Source organism: Triticum aestivum, chromosome 6B, assembly GCF_018294505.1.
Source record: "Triticum aestivum cultivar Chinese Spring chromosome 6B, IWGSC CS RefSeq v2.1, whole genome shotgun sequence".
Lineage (NCBI taxonomy): Eukaryota > Viridiplantae > Streptophyta > Magnoliopsida > Poales > Poaceae > Triticum > Triticum aestivum.
In genome coordinates this window covers 446,709,698-446,717,868 of record NC_057810.1, presented here as the reverse complement: position 1 = coordinate 446,717,868, position 8,171 = coordinate 446,709,698, and positions in this window count along the sequence as shown.

Sequence of the window (8,171 nt, the reverse complement as noted above, 5' to 3'; positions counted from 1 at the left end):
ATAAAATCGTTGAAATGGCATCGTATGAGACTCGTATATTGGTAGCACTATTTTGACCTTAATATGCAATGGTCTTAGATTTTATTAACCATTCTCGAATCTTTTTACATTGTCGATCTCACATCACACGATTTGTATAGCTAACTCGATTGCGAACTTTGACATTATTGCACACAGTTGGTTTCTTCCACTGTGTGCCCTATAGAGCGCATAATTAATTATTGCACTCGAGTGTCCATCCTCACCCTTCTGTGTAACTTTGACCTCATCACCCACGGGTAAACTTATGATCGAAGTCATTCCACAAACTTCGTTTTTACAAAGCTTTTTGCCAATAAACGCCCACGATTTGTCCCTCTTCTAGCCGACGTGTGGCCAAACTAGCCGGGCGGGAAGCTTGCGCGGTAAACTGCGCGGTAGCGTGGGAACAAGCTCACTGATGATACATTTGGCGCTTCCTCGAGCCCATGCATGGTCAAACGAAACACGTGTGGTGCGGTGTTGTCAAGCGTGCACTGGAATCCTCTGCTATGAACGTCGTGACAAGATGTGAAGATTATAGGCCGGCCGGCCCCCATTTATTACAGCGGCCATTTAACCCTTGTGTCTCTTCAACCTTTCGGTCGCGCCCTGATAACCCACAAGTATAGGGGATCGCAACAGTTTTCGAGGGTAGAGTATTCAACCCAAATTTATTGATTCGACACAAGGGGAGCCAAAGAATATTCTCAAGTATTAGCAGCTGAGTTGTCAATTCAACCACACCTGGAAACTTAGTATCTGTAGCAAAGTGTTTAGTAGCAAAGTAATATGATAGTGGTGGTAACGATAACAAAGTAAAGACAGCAAAAGTAATGTTTTTGGTATTTTTGTAGTGATTGTAACAGTAGCAACGGAAAAGTACATAAGCGAGAACCAGTATATGGAAAACTCGTAGGCACCGGATTAGCGATGGATAATTATGCCAGATGTGGTTCATCATGTAGCAGTCATAACATAGGGTGACACAGAACTAGCTCCAGTTCATCAATGTAATGTAGGCATGTATTCCGTATATAGTCATACGTGCTTATGGAAAAGAACTTGCATGACATCTTTTGTCCTACCCTCCTATGGTAGCGGGGTCCTAATGGAAACTAAGGGATATTAAGGCCTCCTTTTAATAGAGAACCGGAACAAAGCATTAGCACATAGTGAATACATGAACTCCTCAAACTATGGTTATCACCGGGAGTGGTCCCGATTATTGTCACTTCGGGGTTGCCGGATCATAACACATAGTAGGTGACTATAGACTTGCAAGATAGGATCAAGAACACACATATATTCATGAAAACATAATAGGTTCATGTAACATCCCAAAATTCTAAATTTTGGAATGTTATAAACAAATAGATAGATTTGATTGATTGCTTGATTGTTTGACTGAAAGTGAGTGAATTCGAAACTTTTTGAAAGTTAAATGAGAGGGAATAAAAGGACTTTCCTAAACTTTCATATTTGCTTTCTGATCTCCATGAATTCAAATGCTTTTCAAACACAAAAACCCTAGAGAGAAGATGACATGACTTCTTCCATTTAAAAATGAAAAGGGTGTTTGAAAAATAATTGAATTTCATTTGGAAATATTCCAATTCTGAAACTTTATGCGACTCAATGATTTTCACGAGAGAAGATAAAAGGACTTCTTCAAATTATATGAAATATGAGCTGGGAGTTTCAAAGAATTAAATTCAAAGCCCCCTATGAATTTATTTTCAATTTGGAATAGATCATCACGCATATCTTATTTTCTTGCATTTTGGTCGACCCTAGAAATTTCACGCAACTCAAGGACCTTCGGAGAGAGTTGGAGATTTCGTTATTTTCTTATTTGAGAGTTTTCTCAAATTGAAAAGAGGATCATTTGATTTATTTATTTCATCTTCAATTATTTTTCCGTTATCAAAAATATAAGAGAGGGAATAATATGACTTTCCCAAATTTAGGAAAATGAAGATTTAATAAATAGATCAAATTTTGTTTGCCGGAGTTTTATTCGCATTTTATTTGGATAGGGAAAAAATGCGTGTTTTCAAAAATTGCTTTTTAGGTCCCGAGTAAAGTTCATTTTGTTCAGCTCATTTTTAGGAGTCGGAGAAAATTTACTTTATTAATTTTGGAGTTCGTTTAGATTTTCTTTTATTTATTTTTCTGCGCACGAGACCGTTTAAAAAAAAATCTGCAGCGCCTTGGGCCAAAGGCCCAAGCCACTAGCCGCCGGCCGGCCAAGAGGCCATAGCGCGCGTACACCAGGGAGCCGCCGCTTCCTTCTTTTGCCTAGTCCTAGTAGGACTCTTGTCCTATGTTCGTTTATTCCGTATCTATTTCTAGATCTTTTCCTTTTGTTTCCTAATCCTAGTCTATTTCTTGTCCCCTACCCCAAGCAAAACCCTCCCCTCCCCAATATAAATACCCAAGCACCCCCCCCTCTAAACACATCAAACCAACACCTCTCCTCTCCTCTCCGCCGCCCCACGCCGCGCCACCGCACCACCCAAGCCGCGCCTCACCCGCGCCGCCGCCCTTGTGCATCGCCGCCGCGCCCAACGCCGCCCAACCCCGCGCCCTAGTGCCGCCACCGCCGCCATGCGTCACCGCGCCGCCGCCGCCCTGCGTCAACGCCGCCGTCGCCGCCGTTCGCCGGAGGTACCGCGCCGCGTCTCTTCTTTCCCTCGGTTCGGTTTTTCTTATAAACCGTTCCGATTCTTTTCTTCTCTTCTAATTCGTTTTCTAGATCGGTTTTCGTTCGTCTTTCGGACCGTTCGTTTCAACGAACGTGATCACCGATTATCCCCGGTTAACGACGCCCGTTCGTTTAACCGTTCTTCATTTTCTTTCTCGTCAGATTTATTCTGCGATCGCGATCTCAGATCCGATCTTCGTTCTAGTTTATCTTCTCGCTCGTTTATCGGAATCAGGTGATTCAAGCGCCTGGAGTTTCGTCTCAAAACCGCCGTTCCATCTAATCAACTTGAACAAGCTTTTGCTACAGTAAAATTTGACCTAGTTTCAACTTGCTAGAACCGAGTTGTTTTCTTCCGCCGTTTGTTTTCCATCGTTTGTTCGGTTCGTTCTTTCTTTTGCCACCAGGGTTCTTAAGTTGAACTTTCTGGTTCGTTCTCTCATTCGAGTTTTACTTGTGCATTAGTTGAGTACTTATTGTGTGGTTACTATTGTTTGCTTACGATAGATTGACCGGAGTGTGACGAATAGATCTATCACGAGTTTTGAGTGCGAACCATCTTCATCAACTTTGCAGGCAAGTAACACTTGATCATATCTTTCCTACTACCCAGTTTTATTGCATTAGATCAAACCCTCAAACACTTGCATTGTTAGGATCTAATTAAATTGTGGGATGGGAAGTAGATGAGGTAGTACCTATTACCTGTTACTTATGAAACCTTGGGAGTTACTTCTACGTTTGCTTATTATGCTATGCTATGCTAGTAGACGTGGATTGGGTGAGTGAATATCCATGACAGATGTGAGATTGTTAATTAATGGCTTATCTAAGGTGGCAACCTAAACACACATCTGGGTGGATTGAGGCACCTGATGTCTATCAGGACTTGCCTGTTTTTTTTGGACCGCCACCCAGGCTCAAAGGGATCATAAGATATTTCAAACTGGAAACTTCCGTGTGCAGCCACATGCTACTATGGGCTCTAGCATAGTTGACTAAGTTGTGCGAACTCTTACGGGGTGGACTAGCAGATGTAGGGGATGTAGGTGTACCGGTCTACCCCACATGTAAGGTGCTAGTGCTTCTGAAAGACTATGTCTCGGTCATCCGTTTCTCAAACACCATGCAGTGCGAGAAAACAAACGGAGGCGATCGAGTCATGTGGGGAAAAGTGCGCAAACCTCTGCAGAGTAACAAACTAATCATGATTAGCCGTGTCCCCGGTTATGGACATTTTGAGTATCTAGTTCTTGGATTATCCTGTTGATCTCAACACGTTACTTATTATAATTTGTTTGGGTTTAATGAGTACTTTTAATTGGGATTGAGGATGCTGTCAACCATTCTCAATGTTTAACAACCACCATGATAGTTAAATAAATTTATTCCTTTGAAGTAGGGAAAAATTGGCTTTTCGCAAAAACTGTAACCATAGAGCTTTCCACCAGCCATATATGCATGTAGTATAGCCTATTCTTTCATTACTCTCTATGTGTTACATTGCCAGCATATTCCATGTGCTGACCCGTTTTCGGGCTGCAACTTTTCATGTTGCAGACTTTTCAGACGACGAGTAAGTGATACGTTAGGGTTACGATTTCCTATACTCAACTTTGCCGTTGGTGTTGATGGGAATCCACAACCTTGTTGCTTCCGCTATATTTTGGATTGAGGTAATAGTTTTTACGTTACTTTATACATGTGATTTACCTCTGTTATAAATCCTTCGAGTACTGTGTGTGTCAGCATACCGATCCAGGGATGACACGAAAGCACAGAGACTTGATCCATTCGGGTCGGGTCGCTACAAGATGGTATCAGAGCACATGTTGACTGTAGGACGTGACCCTAGAAAATGACAAGCCCATAGGAAAGATTTTTCTCTACAACTTCATTTTCAAAAAGATCTTTTACCTCTCTTCTCTTCTGAGCTTATTCAAAATTCTCTTTAGTGAGACCATACCCTTTTCCCCTATTGACCACTCGAAGATTCGACTGATGAGACCACTCGAAGAAGTACAGGATATCAGACCAGTAAGACCATTCGGAATGAAGAGGATTTTACCATACAATATGCTAATGGAAACTACAACGGTTGAAGACTCCGAAGACTAGGAGAATTTGAAGGCTTTGAAGAATTTCCGGATTTGTATGACCTAGGAAGGCTACCTTTATGGAACCTGGCAGACTATGGAAGTTATCAATACCGAGATCAAGGTGTATCGGAGAAAGACCGGAGCATGGAGAGTTAGTAACTCAAAGTTTTGTCAAGAGAACCCTAAGGCAGGAGTTATTAACTCATGGAAATGACAAGAGCAAAAAAACACGGCTATCCATGATGTTATCGCCCGCCTATGCTATTGTCACCGTGCGGAGTTAAGCATGCAGATGCATGGAAGGATTGGATGGTAGAAAGCTGATGGAGCATCTATCTGCAAACGTTGGAGTGTTAACCTTAGCTGGTGTATTCACCAGGATCTGGAGTGTTACATCAGGAAGTTAAGATGGACCTACAAGAAGCAATATTTGACAATAAGGCAATTGGTGAAGAACTCAGGACCCAGAAGCTGAAAGTAGACAAGATGAAGGAGCAAAACATCGAGATACCGGAGATTTGACAGTAACTGAAGGACAGTAGGATCATGGATCATGTCAAGGATGTTGAAACCGGCAGTTGGAACGTAACTCCAGAAATATTGAAGGACGTCGCGAGAGACTTCGCGTCAACAGAGATGATCTGGCAAAAGAACTTGAGCAGGACAAGCACGATTGGAAGAAGCCATCGGAGACATGAACATGACTTGAAGAGTTTGACGACTTTGAAGATCTATTGACCTTTAGAAGACCAAACCCCTGTTACATACATACGTTAGATGCGACGATTGTGAGCTGTCATTTGTTTGATGTTTTTCCGACAGCCACAATAAAATCTGTCTTTTCAAAACTTTTTTTTTGTATTGAGTGCATCCCTCTCGATCTCTCTTATCCCACCCCAAACCCATGGACCCAATAGAGGATGAATGGAGATGAGCTTGTACTCTCTGGACCGATGAGTCAATGGGAGATGGACCGATGGATTCAGAACATGAGGATCACATGGAGAATAACCCTATAGCCGGAAAGGATATGACCCGGCACGCTCTTCCATTCTTTGAAAGAAGTGTTGCTACCTGGTGGAGGATGTACCAAACCATCAACGGATGACAAGGAGTAACTACTTGGGAAGAATTTAAGTTGACTTTGCTAAAGTCTCGGTTTGTGACCCAGAAGTTGAAGCCTTATGGAAAAGATATGAAGAAACCTTGTGCGTACAAGCTCTGTGGAGAAATAGGACACAACCATAAAGAAAAGAAGGACGAATACCCTCATAAGTAGAGGATTATCAAAGGAGTTAGCCGAGGATTTTCAGGGAACTTCGATTGGAGATTGTTCCCAAAGGTTTTGTTGCAGCAATGGAAGTTCAGTTTACATTGTTGGAAAAGATCCGTGAAGCTCAGAAGGATGACAAAGAGATTGCTGAGGTAAAAGAGAGGATGAGCAAAGGAAAGGCCAAAGGTTTTCATAAGGATGAACACGACACCTTATGGTTTGAGAATAGTGTATATGTGCCAATAATGCAAAGATCAGGAAGTTAATACTTCAGGAGGCTCATGACTCACCATACTTGATTCGCCCTGGAAACACCAAGATGTATTTGGATTTGAAGGAGTGTTTCTGGTGGACTAGTATGAAGGAGGATATTACGGAGTATGTAGTCGTAAGTGATGTATGTCAGACAAAGTAAAAGCAGAGCATCAGAAGTCAGCAGGATTATTGCAGCCTATGCTAATACCTGAATGGAAGCAGGATAAGCTTGGCATGGATTTCATTACCAGATTTCCCAGAACCCGAACGGGATATGATTCTATCTGGGTAATAGTTTATTCGCTTGATCAAAGTGGCTCGCTTTATCCCAGAGAAAACCACCTATACAAGTGCGAAGTTGGCCAAGATATATATTTGAGAAAGGATCGTATGTCTGCATGGAGTTCCGAGGACCATCGTAGAGGAACGCAGTTTACCTCAAAGTTTTGGAATCAGCTGCACCAGACTTTGGGTACTAGGCTAGAGTTCAGTACAGCCTTTCATCCGCAGACAGATGGATAAATCAAGAGAGTCAATCAGATTTTGGAGGACATGTTGAGAGCGTGTGCGCTAGATTATGGATCTAGTAGTGATGATAATTTACCTCACGCGGAGTTTTCTCATTCAAGAATAGCTACCAAGTCAGTTTGAAGATGGCCCCTTTTTGAAGCTTTGTATGGGAGAAAGAGCCAGACACCGTTGATGTGGGATGAAGTTGGAGACCGTCAGTTGTTTGGACCAAATGTGATCAAGGAGTGAGAAGAGAATGTTAAGTTGCTTCGAGATAGACTGAAGGTAGCTCAGTCCAGGCAGAAGAGTTATGCAGACTAAAAAACGCAAGGAGGTAGTCTATGAAATCGGAGACAGAGCATATCTTTGTGTGCCAGCTCTGCGAGGAGTTAAACTATTTGGAGTTAAGGGAAAGTTAGCCCCGAGATTTGTAGGACCATACCGAGTTTTGGAGCGTATGGAGAAGTGGCCAACAAGTTGGAGTCACCCGGAGGACTGTCAGGAGTTCAAGATGTGTTTTCACGTTTCCCAGTTGAAGAAGTGCCATGCAGAGATGGCTAATATTCCCTATAAGGACGCTTGACCCTGGAAAGGATAATGATGTTCCACGAAGTGGAGTATGGATTTCATAAGTATAAGTTTTATCACGGTATGTGGGACATCCCACGAGGATGAAGAGATGAAGTGTTATTGGATATAAAGGAGGTATGATGTTGGAAATATGGATCAATGGAAATTCCATGAAGAGTCTGAGTAATCATGTCCCCGTTTGGTGCAAATATAAGGAAAAGAGACAGTACATTGGATGGATTTTAAGTATGCCAGGAAGTTGGATGTTGGGATAATGATCAGTTGCCCAGATGATGAGTTCAAGATTTGCAAGTGATGAGATGGGCCATAACCCACAAGCCCCAGGACCTGCCAAGAAGCAAGCACACTCTTGCTGAAGGAAAAACCCTGGAAGAAGTTACGACTTGTATCAACCGACGATTCTATAGGAGTTTACGCAAAACCTGAGAGTTGTTAAGTAACGATAGATGTTTGTTTGGCTTGCAGAATCAATGGATTTTCCGAACTTGGTTCGTCGACAAGAAGAATTCTGCAATGCTTGTGAGGATGACCGAGTGTTAGAATGCGAGATTCGCTAAACCATGTACAAGGAAATGATTTGGGTGCGGGATGGATTGATCACCATACCGACTTACTCTTATTATTCGCTTTGCTATATGGGATGGTAAATCTGAGTGACTTACCTATAGTGGAGAGACGACGATCAAAACCTTGTTTGAACCTTAGAAAGGTATAGGTA